Source organism: Coturnix japonica, chromosome 7, assembly GCF_054131305.1.
Source record: "Coturnix japonica strain WE chromosome 7, WE-NBRP24, whole genome shotgun sequence".
Classification (NCBI taxonomy): domain Eukaryota; kingdom Metazoa; phylum Chordata; class Aves; order Galliformes; family Phasianidae; genus Coturnix; species Coturnix japonica.
In genome coordinates, this window is record NC_140669.1 from 30645208 (window position 1) to 30658694 (window position 13487).

Below are 13487 nucleotides of genomic sequence, written 5' to 3' on the forward strand. Positions count from 1 at the left end.
GAATTGTTTATTTATCTATATGTGAAATACAAAGGTGTGGGAAAATTTATACTGACAACATAGGCATGTGATGAGAAATTAATCTAAATACGGGAATGTTTAAAAGTAATTCCAGCAGCTTCTTCTGAAAGCTTGGTACTCTCGTGTGCTGAGAATGGATGTGAATCAAATCTTCTAATTCCTCGTAGGCAAGCAATACACTTTTTAAGCAACAGAGGAACACATACTTTATAAGTCTGCCAACAGAAATATACCCGGTGTTGAGCCCTAGTAGCACAACTGCATTAAACAAAGATGATCTTGTGGATATAACTGTTGTCAAAACCCCAAGAACTCACACACTGTTGGTTGTTTTTCTTAAAACAAGTTACTGAGGTTCTTAAAAGATCTCGATTCCACTGTTACTCTGAAAATTCTTAATTTTCTAGGTTTGTTCTCTGTTCCTCCTGCCCAAACTATCTAAATCATTCCCCTGTGTAATTTCATAGAGCTTAAAATGGAAAATAGTCCACTGAAAAATTAAATCTGTTAAGGAAAGAATTACTTAATTATTTGAGAACACTGATATAAAGGTATGAACATACTTAGCAAGATTATTCTGTGCCATACATTCCACAGGCAAGGAACTTGATCTAAGGCAGTATTTGTCAGATATGGTATAGGTAGTCCTCATCAAGCATTATTACCCTTTGAAACTTGTCGTTGTATTGGAAAGAAAGTTAATGATGTGCCTATATCTTTTAGCAGAGATCTTTTTGATAGTGGTAATTTATTTGTGATAAGATTACTTCCAGATCTACTGTGTGATATGTTGTGAACAAAGATCTGAACTTCTGCTAAAGGCCAAGATGAACTTCAGATTATCTCAGTACTGTTTCACTACTTACTACCTGGCTGTAAAACCAAGCTTTGTAGTGATAACTTCTTCAGATGAGGTGCACCCCACAGGGTCTTCCTGACACCTTAGACAGCTTTTGAGTCTGACTAACCTGAGACTTTATTTTGAAACAACTGACCACAAATTCTCAGTATCTCTGAGCATTGCTCAGACTCAAGTTGAGAAATGTGATGATATAAATTACCATTCAAGTAAATTTCCCCAGTGGGATAATAAAGTGATCAGGTTGTATAGAAATTCTGAACTTCTCTATTGAATTCTGTAGGATTTAAAAAATGATTATGTGTGATATTTCTGTAGGATTACGGTGACTCTCTTGAATTCATTGAACTTACTGAAAGTTCAAATCCCTTTTAGTCTCATGGTGAAAAGCTGTGATGTGTAGCCATATCAAATCTTGCCTTAGTGTCAAGCAGCATATTATAGTAACATGAGATTAGATTTTTACACAAGACCTCACAAAAAAAAAAGGAAATGAACACTGTGGATATTATTGAAAACCCTTAAAAATCATTAAAAGGGGCAATATTTATTCCAAGGAAAAATATTTTTTCCTATTAAAAACAGGAAAGTACCTGTTAACTTCAAAAGTGTAGTAGTTGCTCTTTAACATGTCTTTCCCCATCTGGAAAGAACAGTGATAGAAGATTAAACTGCAAAGTAGAGATCACCCATTGTCTGAATGCCTGGAATGTGATCACTATGTTTTAAGTGAACAAGTAAGAAAATCATCTTTAACATGTGAGTGGTATACACTGATGGCATGCATAACATAAAATCAACCTGCAACACTGAAACTTACATTACTAGTTGACACTGCTGTTGCCTGTACTTTGGGCTGGTATCTTACCTAATGAAAGGCAAACAGATAACCCTTCCCAAAGGTGTATGGTGTTCCTATCCTTTATGGACAGTCAGTATCATAAGAAATAACACTGGGTGATCTATACACATCATGTCAAATTCTCAGAGATTTCATTCAGCTGTAAAATATGGTCTACCAGAAACATCATCTTTAAAAAACCTGCCTTGGAGTAGGTCATTGTCAAAAATAACCCGACAGCTGCCAGATAGTTCACAGGACCTACAGACATCAGAAGGGTGAACCAGTGGTACAATAGTGAGTGGTAAAAATCAATCTTAAAGTTAGCGGCGCCTTTCTTTCTTAACTGTTTCTAACTTGCTGTCTAGTCTTTCTACTGTGAAAAAGCTATATCGTTTATTTGTGAAAAATCTTTCTCCATTTTGTGACATGAAACAAATAGAAAAAACTTAAGACTCTACACCAGTGGTTACAGAAGTACTTTAAACTTGTAGGTAATAACAATAATAGTAGCATATTTTCTCTGGAAGCCTCCAGCTACAGAATTGGTAAACCATTATGATTACCTTGTAATTAATATGTTAAAGCTCCACAACTTAATTATACACTCCTCTTATCCTGAAGCATCCATCTCAGTTTGTTTTAGAGCTACTCTGATCACACTGACAGTAGATTATTCTTATTACTGGAGAATTATTGTATTTACTAAGAAGTTTACTACTTCTTTACATAAGAAGTAGACCCATACTTCATGCAAAGTTCTGGTGAGCTTCTGTCCTACTTAAGGAGCAAGCTAATGATTCAGATAGTGAATCGTGGTTGTAGCTTTTTATCTTACTTATTTTTCATTCACAGTATTAAACACCTACATTATTTGTGCTGCATAAACTTCTAACTAATGAAGAATTCCCCAAACCAGAGTTGTATAGAATTTGTTGTTATTGTTTGTAAATTGGTAACCATTCCATTAATATACATTGATCTAGACCTTAAGAAATTGTTTATATACCCCCCTAAAGTAATTCCACCTCCTTCCATGCATATATTCCTCATCTTTTTTGTTGTTGTAGACATGGGCTTAAGCACTGTGAAAATTAAACTGACTTACAAATACAATTACATTTTCCAGGACAACAATCTAAGTAGATCTAGCTATTATTTTATCATAAGTTTTTGTTCTTAAATTTCCATCAGCAACTATATGATACAATCATTTGTCAGTAATAGGCAGCTACCATTTCAGTAACACATACATATAATTTCTCAGTAATTTGTTAATGCTGAATGTTTTGATTCAAGAGATGGAACACCTCTTATAAGGACATGCTGAGAGAGCTGGGGCTGTTCAGCCTTGAGAGAAGGCTCCAGGGAGACCCAACAATGGCCTTTCAGTATCTGAAAGAGGGATATCAGAAGAAGATACACTCTTTAACAGGGTCTGTTGTAATAGACAAGGGGAAATGGTTTCAAACTAAGAGAGGAGAGATTTAAAGTGGATATAAGAAAGAAGTTTTTTGCCATAAGGATAGCAAGGCACTGGAACATTCAAGGTCAGGTTGGACAGGGCTCTAAGCAGTAAGATTCAGCTGTGATGTCCTTGTTCATTGCAAGCAGGTTGGATTAGGTGACCTTTAAAGGTCCCTTCCAACTCAAACAATTGTATGATTCTATGATTTTTATAGACAGAAAAGACCTTTTTATTTGTCCAGTCCCCTTATATAACCCATTAAATGATTGTACTTCTCCATGCATTTAAAAGAATAAATTAAAAAAAAAAAAAAAAATCTTTTAATGCAAATTCATTATTCATTTTCTTTGCACTATGAGACATTTATTTAAAAAGAACTTGATATGAAAACAAAAGCAGTGTAAGCTGGTGTATTCTAAATTAGTTTTTGAGAATCCCATTATAACATAACTATTCATTGAAAAGACCTCTGATAAATGTCCACTTTGATCTGCAAGGCTGGTGTGATACTCTAAATGGAAATGTAAATCTTCTGGAAGAAGCCTGCTCAACCAGATACACCAGAAGAAAATTAAGAAACAAGGGATGTGATTTAATCAGACTGTATCTGTACTAATTTAACTCATCTGGGAAGAGTAGGGCCATAACTTGGACAGTGTAAATCATGATTATTTCCTTAATCATTTCCACCTGGTAGAAGGTAACAACTATCTACTCCTTACATCTGGTTCTGTGCCTATTTGCCAGAGAGAAATGTAGGCTGTAGTGAGAGTAGATGTTCTGTTCTTATATGTGTGAGATGCCAAAGCTATGATTGCCCTTGTACAAGGCCTGTGTTGTATCAGTGCCAGGAAGAAAACTGGAGAGAAAAAAATGTAGTTGTATATAGTGGATAAAATGTGAAGTTTCTAAGCTACCATGCTAAACTCAGTACACGGAAAACGGATTATCTGCTTGCTGTTGCATCTCAGCTGTCTAGCCTCTTGAAAGTGCGCCTACCTCTAGGGCTAATTTCCAGCATGATTTATCTGGGACCCTAAACTTAATGGGTGAAGAGCTCCAGTAGGTATCTGAAGTCTGCCGACTGTAGCAGAACAAATCCAAATCTATTTTGATACTTCTAAAATACTGTGGTTAAAACAATAAATTACCCTGCCCAAGTCCATGTAATTTTTAAAGATTTATGATCTCATATAAGATAAGCTGTGTAGATCCTGATACTGTATTAATTCTAGGGTGGAAATGTTGGAAGTTACTATTATAAGTGGCTGACAGCTCACTTCAGGACTCACGATTCAGTTATACGTAATACCATTTATATATGCAAACTAAATGAGTCAATTTTCACATAAATGATTCTTCTCTCTGTACTTTAGGGTACTTTAAGACATGCTTTCATGAATAAATCTGTTTTAGATACTTATTCTTTCCTCCTGCAACTTAGAAATCTCCTGTTTATACCTGTCTCTGAGTATCACTATACTATAGCATGCCCACAAACAGGCTTAACCTCACATCCGAAGGGAAAATGAACCATAACAGGGGCAAAAGGTTGGCACGATCTGTGGGTGCCTGTTCTGATGTGGAAAAATCACGTATCATTGCAACATCCAGCCCCACTGTTTACACACTTCAAAGTGCCTATTAATGTATTGTTCACACAAGTCCCATTGAGTATACCCCACCAATTTTGTTGATGGGAAGTGTGTTGTATGCGTGAGTCTTGCATGTTTAGCTTTTTCATTTGTGACATGGGAGAATTAACTGTCCAGCTTATGTTCTTCCTTATCCATGTCACAGAAGGGCCACTGTTTATAACTTCTTTTCTTCTGCTGAAAAGGAAGTATGTACATACAGGAAGCAAGCTGTTACGAATACTTTATTAGTGTTCTATGAACCATGAGGTATGGGGGAAATCCCACTTTCCATAAATCTGTCATTTTTCTGGAATGAACTTTGCGACCCACGGAAGCCATTAGCAACATTCCCATGACATTTTGATATGCACAGTAATAGAAAATGAACATATTTCTATAAAATTGTTTCATTCCACTTGACAATCATCTCATTTCAAATGACAGATGGATGCATTAGGAAACGAGGTAACTGTTCAATATACAATATTGAAAAAGTTTAAAATGAAGACTCTGTAGGGAAATGCAAGATGTCTTTGACTTCACGTGTCTTCAATGGATGCTCATCATCTTTCAGGAGTGTCTAGGTATGCACAATTTATTTTATATGAGTACAATAAAAGCTTGTTCTACAAAGCTTTATCCTATACTATTTTAAGTCAATAGGATTTTTGTCATTGGCTTCAAAGGAAATGGTGTCAAAATCGTAATTAACAGTGTCAGCTCCAGCTATCAATCAAAGCTGGAATATTCATAATGAAATATAATTACCAAAACAGGTCAAAATGCAAAATAAGTTTTAAAAGACAGTATGTACCAATGGCATGTAGGACCTACATCTTCATAGTGGTGAATATGATGTTGGATACTTTTGGGGCTATGCAATTCTTATTACATACTGGCAGGGTTTTATAGGCTTCTGTGCAGAAGATGTCTGTAAGCCCATAACTTTGTGTTTGTGCCACCATGAGGAACCTTCTTTGGGATCCATGCTTGATTCTATACTCAGGTAGCAAGTAGGAGGGACTTCTTACCTGCCAGATTATTCAGCCATGCATATTCACATTTGGAGAGACTATCTGTGCAGATTCCTTCTTGGAGTGGTGAGAATTATTTCATATATTATGAGTGAACAAGAAGCAAATATAAACAGTGTAAAGAATTTGCAGCAGGGTAGTGTGTACTGCATAGGAATGTATGTAAATATAAGCATGAGTAGGTCAAAACGCAAATAAACTCTTCTGGGCTGCATTTTGGTTGTCTCCCTAGAGATAAAGTGCTTGCATGCCCACTGCCTAACTGCAATAATGTCAGTTTCTCTATCTCATGCTGTCTGACTTACTTGAAATTTGCACTGGATCAATGTTTAAATTGTTGTTTTGACTTGCAGTATGCTCACATCTTATCTCTAAGACATTCAGTATCTCAAAGGAAGAAAAAAAGAACGTGTGGTATATAATGGTCTCCCTATAAAAATCCAAGCATATTTCCTCAAAACTGATGCATAATTAAATAAGCAAATGAATCCCAACATGGGTCTTAGGATTATTTGGTAACATCAAACTGGTAAGAGCATTACACAAAAGCAGGAGATAATCCTAAGAAATGTACAGAAAAACCCTTTGGACCTTGTAATACAAGATCTTTCTTAGGGATCTGCTTGAAGCTTTATCTGCTCTAAAAGAATGATGGGTACAACAATACATCGCTGCATGCAGTGCAATGATAGGTATGTACAGCATTACCTCAGAATAGGCATCTGCAGCATACATATGCTCAAGTAGGTGAAAACCTGTTATTTGTGACTGAAAACAAGAAAACCTTTGGGAATAATATTTTATAGTTAACAAGAAAAGTCTGGCCTCGCATTTCATTTAAAAGAGATTAACCTCTATAGGCCAATAGCTGCCAGCATCTTTTGCTTTCTTTGTCTCTGCATATTGTGAGAGGAATCCTTAAAAAATTTACAGGGAAAAACTTGAAAAAAATATATTTTATATAAACAATTATGTTTCTGAACAGCAGCCAAGTGAAAATGAATGTCTGCTTCAGAATAAATCTCTCTTTATTACCAAAACTCTTTGAAAAACAAACTAAACTGGTAGGGTATTTAAAATAATCTAATTGAATTAGAATACTGTGTCTTACTGAAAAACAGAGTAAAGAAAATTACCCCAGGGCCATATAGATTTCTTCAAATATTCCACATATCTGTAGGATTCTTGTGTCTGAGAAATGAAGAGAACAAATGCTCCAGTCAGGGCCTTCAGAATGGAGACAGTCTCCGACTAGCTTTCCTGTACAGGTATGTGCATAAGCTGTATATCCCAATGGTTAGGCTCCCAGCTTCTCACATCTTAGTCTAGGTGCATGTAAAAGTGCTACGAATTCATGACAATTGTGAATTTACTTTGTCTTCTCCAACAATAGTTTTTTTTTCTCCCCCAAATCTAGTGATTAATTTCTGCAAAAATGAGTCTTGTTCTATTTAAGCTTTGTAAGTCTTATTATAAAAGAAACAGGCTTTGCCTTCTTTGGACCAGAATCTTAAAATGACATGGGAAATGTCATTTTAAATTTTAAATTCCTCATCGGTTTATGAGGAGCCCATTAAACTGAGATACTGCCCATTCAAGACCTAAGACAACAGCAATGGCATTTGCCAGAACAGTTTAAGCAGTACTATTTTAATAACATATAAGACTAGAATTCTAATTATGATTTACTATATCTCATAATAATGTGCTTGGAAAAGCAAAATCAACCTTCTGAGTATTCAGCCTTCAAAGAAGAAGAAGATGAACATTTATGAGGTGATTTTTAAAACTAAATAGCTCTTCTGATATCCAAAATTTGAACACGCTGAAGATTTCTTAGTAATGTTACGCTTAGGAAAGCTACACAGCTTTTTACAAAGTATAAATCCGGTGTAGTAAATAGAATTAGCATCACATACACAAAAATTAATTACTATATTGCTTTTTTAAAATAAGATTCGATGTGCAATACTAATTTATGAAAAGCAGTGGCTCTGATAGTAGAACCTAAACAGAATATTTGAAATTCAATCTAATTCTGAGGAACAGTTAGTTATTTTCTCATCATTCCTTTTAATATTACTGGACCTCCCAATTAATGTCAATTAATTCAATGTTTCAATTCTTAAGTCATACATCTGTCACACTTTGAGCACCAATCCCTTTTGTAGGAAACAATAATAGTAAAACAAAAGTCAGCAGCAGAGTAGCAAACTGAACACAAGACTCTTAAAGACTTAAATAAGTGTAGTAGTTGTATGTCCCTTCTTCCCCTCATATGAATGAGCTATGTATATTTTTAAACATAGACCACTTGATATTGCTCTCTATAAATAGAATCATTGCAGGTAAAATAATATATTCCAGTTCCTTGTCTTAAAAAATGCAGCTTTTTTAAAATGATGGTAACTGAGCCCACGTTGCCTAAAGCAATAGTAAAATGAGTTAACAACTATTCTACCAAGCAACCGTCTTCATTAGAGCCAATTATTTAATATAAGTATGTGTAAATCAATCTAGTTAATATATAGGGGGAAAAAAAAGAAAAAAAAAGAATGGCTAATTTCTACTTTTAAAGGAAAAATTGACATTTCAATTCAGAACTCTCCTGTTTCTAAGAGTTCTTGACTTATAATGATAGGTTACACTTGTGTAAATCAATTGCAATGTTCTCCATTGGGAATATGTAATCTATGTCAAGTCTCAGGTTGTATTGCACACGGCTAGCATAGTTATGTCTTCTCCACAATTGCAATTATTTAAAGAATATCTGAGGTAAAATGATATCAGGATTATGTATGGAGGTATATAACAACAAACATTCAAGATGGTGTATTTAATTTACTTTATAGTGTTGTAGACTGAGGGCAATATTATTTCCTGAGAAGATGTCTTAGATGTTTACCTAGTGTTTGCCAATACTTATTTTTTCTTCTGTTGTGTAGAGCTGTGTGTGCTTTCAACCCAAAATTCTTCTCTCTCTGTGTACTTCGTGAGTTATGAGACCGACCTGCAGTGACTAAGATGGTGGGAGTTAGCTTTTTCTGGGTCTCAACTTTGTCGTATTTGAAGTATTGAACATTTTTTGATCATTCTTTTCAACAAATTGCCTCCTGCCTTCCAGAAGTTTGAGGATGCTAAATTAGAGGCATCACACTGTAACACTGGTTTCAGAGGAGAAAATATTTGTAAGGCATCTTATTGCTGGCATAGTATGCCTTACATCAAAGCGATGAAGAAGCATTGCTCTCACTTTCTCTGGTGAGAGTATTGTGTCAGATTTTCTTCTGGAGAAGTGAGACTTCTGTAAGGGGAGAATATAAGTTAATTTAACAAGTTACTATTTGATTGTTGTTTGGGACCAATGATGTATTAGCCTTTGAGTTCAGTGTGGAGTTTTACCAGCAGTGAGATTTTTACAGTAATGGTCAGGTTTTCCTTGTACTTCCAGTGCTGAGCTCTCAAACTACTTTGCACAAAACAAGGATTGGGTTTTAATATTCATTTGACAGTGCCCAGAGCACAGGTGAAGGAGTGTGAGGAAGCCAGGAGAATGACTTGTGCCCAGCCTCCCTAGGGGCTGGCTGATGAGGTGGAGCGCTTCCTTCCTCCAGAAAGTAAAAGTAAAGCCAGTCCAGCTGTTCATGGAAGCCCTCCTGACAGGCACCGCTTTCCCACCTGCATTCTGGTGTCAGGATGAAACATTAGGGACTAAATGCTCAGCTGGTTATGTACATCATGGCATAAAATGCAAAACAAATAATGCAGAGGTGAATTTATCATAGTGTGAGGCCTTCAGCAGAAAGACAGTAATGTTGACCTCATCAGTAAATGCTTTTGAGAAACCTATATAGACCTCTGTAAATTATTATGCTCTAACGTGGTAATGTTATGCTCTGTGGAGGTCCTTCTTGTGGTTTGTTTTCTCTTGTAATCTAGGAAAAAGTGATAAGCACAGAGAGACTCATTGCATCTGAACAAACACATCTACAGACCTTATACTGAAACAGTCACAGAATCTCACAGAATTGCAGGGATTGGAAGGGATCTCTAAAGATCATAGAGTCCAATCTCCCTGCTATTACAGGAGATTCCCTATGGTAGGTCTCACAGGTAGATGTCCAGATGGTTCTTGAATATTTCCAAGGAGGGAAACTCCACAGCCTCTCTTTTCTGCTTGTTCCAGTCTCTGTCACTCAGACAATAAAGAAGATCTTCTGCATATTTATGTGGAACTTCATATATTCCAGTTTTTGGCCATTGTTCCTTGTCTCATTACTGCACACTACTGAAAAGAGTCTGGCCTCATCCAATTCCCTCTGCACTTTAGATTCTTATAAACAGAAGATTCCCCTCTTGGCCTTCTTTTCTCCAGTCTGAACAGACCCAGGTCTTTCAGCCTTTCCTCATACAAGAGAGGCTCTATGCCCTTAATCATCTTTGTCTGCCCTTTGCTGGATTCGTCCTAGGAGAAACCTGTATTTTTTGAACTGATGAGCCCAGAACTGACAACAGTATTTCAAATATGGCTTCACCACGGCAGAGTAGAAAGTGAAGATCGATTTGCTTCATCAGCTGGCAACACTTTTAATGCACCCCAGGGTACCATTTTAACCTTGTTGGCCACAAGGGTGCGCTGCTGGCTCATGGCCTACTGTTTCCCATCAGGACACCCAGGTCCTTCTCTGCAGAACTCTGCAGCAGGTCAGCCCCCCACCTGTACTGATGCTTGTGATTATTTCTCACCAGGTGCAGGACACTACACTTGCTTTTTTCGAATCTCATGAGATTCCTCTCTTCCCAGCTCCCAGTGAATGGCAGCACAGCCTTCTGTTGTGTCAGCCACTCCTCCCAGCTTTTTATCATCAGCAAACTTGCTGAGGCTGAACTCTATCCCTTAGTCCAGATCGTGATAAAGATATTAAGCAAGACCAGACCCAGTACCAACCCTGGGGGAACACCCCTAGCTACAGTTCTCCAACTGGATTTAATGCTACTGATCACAACCTCTAAGCTGTGCCATTTAGCACAGCTTCTCAACCCACCTCACTCATCTATCTTGCACTTTCTAATCTTCAAAAGTGATCCAGACTTCATCCAAAGTGGAGAGAAACAGGCCGTCTAGGTCCTGATATGATAATGTCCTTAATGGGACTCTATAAATCAGGTCATATGAATCACACTGTAGAAATGTCATTAAGTATAAAAAATTCCCAGGGTGACTGCGCTGCAGGCATCTAGTGTTAGAATAGGTATATCCCCAAAGGATCTGACTGCCTCTCCTGCTGCCTTCATCCACACAAGAGATATAGGTTCATACTTTTCAGTTATGGTATTCCCTTCCCTCTCCACTTTCAGTTCCTTCAATTGTAATATTTTGTGTTCAAAACAGCCATGTCATATTTTTAACTGAGGTATTTCACATGTGATATCTGTGCTTTCATGCCATTTCAACCCTCGAGTTGTGTCCCAGTCTCAGCTCCACCAAACAAATGCTTGAACACAGCTCTGTATTTGTGTATTCACAGCAGCCCAGGAAAGTGGCAAGACACGACTTGTCAGAGTGTCTGGCTTTGGCTTAAAGTGCACTAATTGCTTTAACTCCTCTCAGGTAGAGAGCCCAGTGTTCATTGACAAAATGCCACTTCCACCATGGGGTTGGCACAACGTTTTAGAAAGTCTACATTAAAAAATGGGTTCCTAACCAACAACAGAGCATCAAAATATTGCAGGCTTCTCTTCCTGCCCCTCCGTGCAACTCATTCCTGCACTTGGAATTTGGAAGCCATTTTACACAAATAGGAGAAAGAGACCTACAAAATCCAGGATGATTTCACATGTGTTTGTACATAAATCTATTCCTAGTCACACCTATGTGATGTGAACAGCTCAATTGGTTGCGAAGTGGACTACTGCCTTCAATTATTTATAAGTACACACTATTAGTTAAAAATACAAAGGTGCTATGGTGCATTTTCTGTGAAAGAATCCTTTCCATTTCTCCTCTTTTATTCTAGCAGCTATTAACTCTGTGAAAAATGATTAAGTAAGAGGTTCAGACTAAAATGCATTAAAGAAATCTTTTTCATGGCAAGCTGATGCCTGCATAGTGAATGCATTGCAGTTTTGTCTCCAGTAATTGCAGATCACAGTTTTAAAAGAGATACATTTCACTTGATCAGGTAATCACATAAATTAGGACATTTGCAGTTCATCATGAGAGTAATTACGAAAATGTATGAACCATGATGTATTTTTTCTCCCTTTTCAAACCTTAATTTAGGACCTTGCCACTGACTTTATTTGTAGAAGGAAAAAAACAATTAGATTGTATTATGAGCTGTTGCTGTTTATTACTGGCATTATAGTGGCACCAGGCTGCTTCACATTAGATGACATTTCCATTACATACTAACACATTATAGACTTTAATCAGCTAGATTACAGACCATAGTGGAAAGACAGATGAGGGAATTATTCAGAGTTCCCTGTCTCCAATGAAAAGAAAAAGATAATAATAATAAAAATAAGAATAAGCCAACCCCACAAATCTGATAATATGTATTGATAATATAAACTGTGTGATTAAGTAAGGAAAGAGTTCCTGTCCTGGGCAGAAAGGATAAAGACGTTATTTGGCACTATTTTAATCTTAAATCCATGTTACTCCTTTTGAATAAACAAGGATGTATTTCTAAGATGAAACATATTCTCCAGGGCTTTCTTAACTAGAAACCATAATGACTTGTACGCAGTCGCACAGTTTATAACATACAGGATACAGGATCTTTTTCAATTGTGATGAAGTACATCAGCTCTAAGATTCCTCCTTCTTGTATTGCAGTACGATATTTTTAGGTATTAATGCTCCTGTTAATATCTATAATAACAAAGCACATGGTTGCACGTAAAATGGTATGTAACATAATCCCTTCCATTGTATTTGCTGCTACCAAATAGAAATCACATTTTTCAGAATCCAATAAACTAAAAATATATAGCTGAGCTTTTCTGGAGGGTGCCTGGAGCTGAGTCATACAGCTTGACAGGGACATGAAAGGTGTCAGCTAAGGCAGACGGCAACAGATGAAAAGATAGAGTTTGCTGCTAGTTTGATAATAAGAGGGCGAGCGCTCCAAAGTTCACTTACAATTCTCCGCTACTTGCAATAACTAAAAAGTCTTTTCACAGCAACACAATAACTCATTTTATAGAAAAGTTACAATTTGGTAACCTTTCACAATTTCGCTGCCTCCATTTCATTGCATAGGACCATAATGTGGGTCCTTTGAAATCCTGAGAGATAAGAGACAAAGAAAAAAGAAAGACCGGCAAAAGGTGTAGGAGAGAAAAAGAGGGAAAAGGTTTCTGCTCACTGCTGTAAATCACTACATTATTGATCAAAACTTGATTCAGCAAAGTTCAATGATTAGGTCATAACTGGCCTTTTTTCTTTCCCTCAATTCATATACAGTCAATATCCTATTATATTGCTACATAGGAAAGATTTCTAGAGTAATAATGAGTTTGAACCAGGCATCTCAGTTAACATATCCACCTGTAAAGAGAGGATTTATTTTCCTTGAGTTACCAAAGAAATAAATAGAAATAGAATACAGAATACCTG

At 36.7% G+C, this 13487-nt stretch overlaps 1 long non-coding RNA gene across 1 annotated transcript in view; it reads left to right on the forward strand.

The window, feature by feature from the left end:
- The window catches only part of LOC146760145 (uncharacterized), a 114896-nt gene that overhangs the window by 78770 nt on the left and 22639 nt on the right, over positions 1–13487 (forward strand). The window lies entirely within an intron of this gene.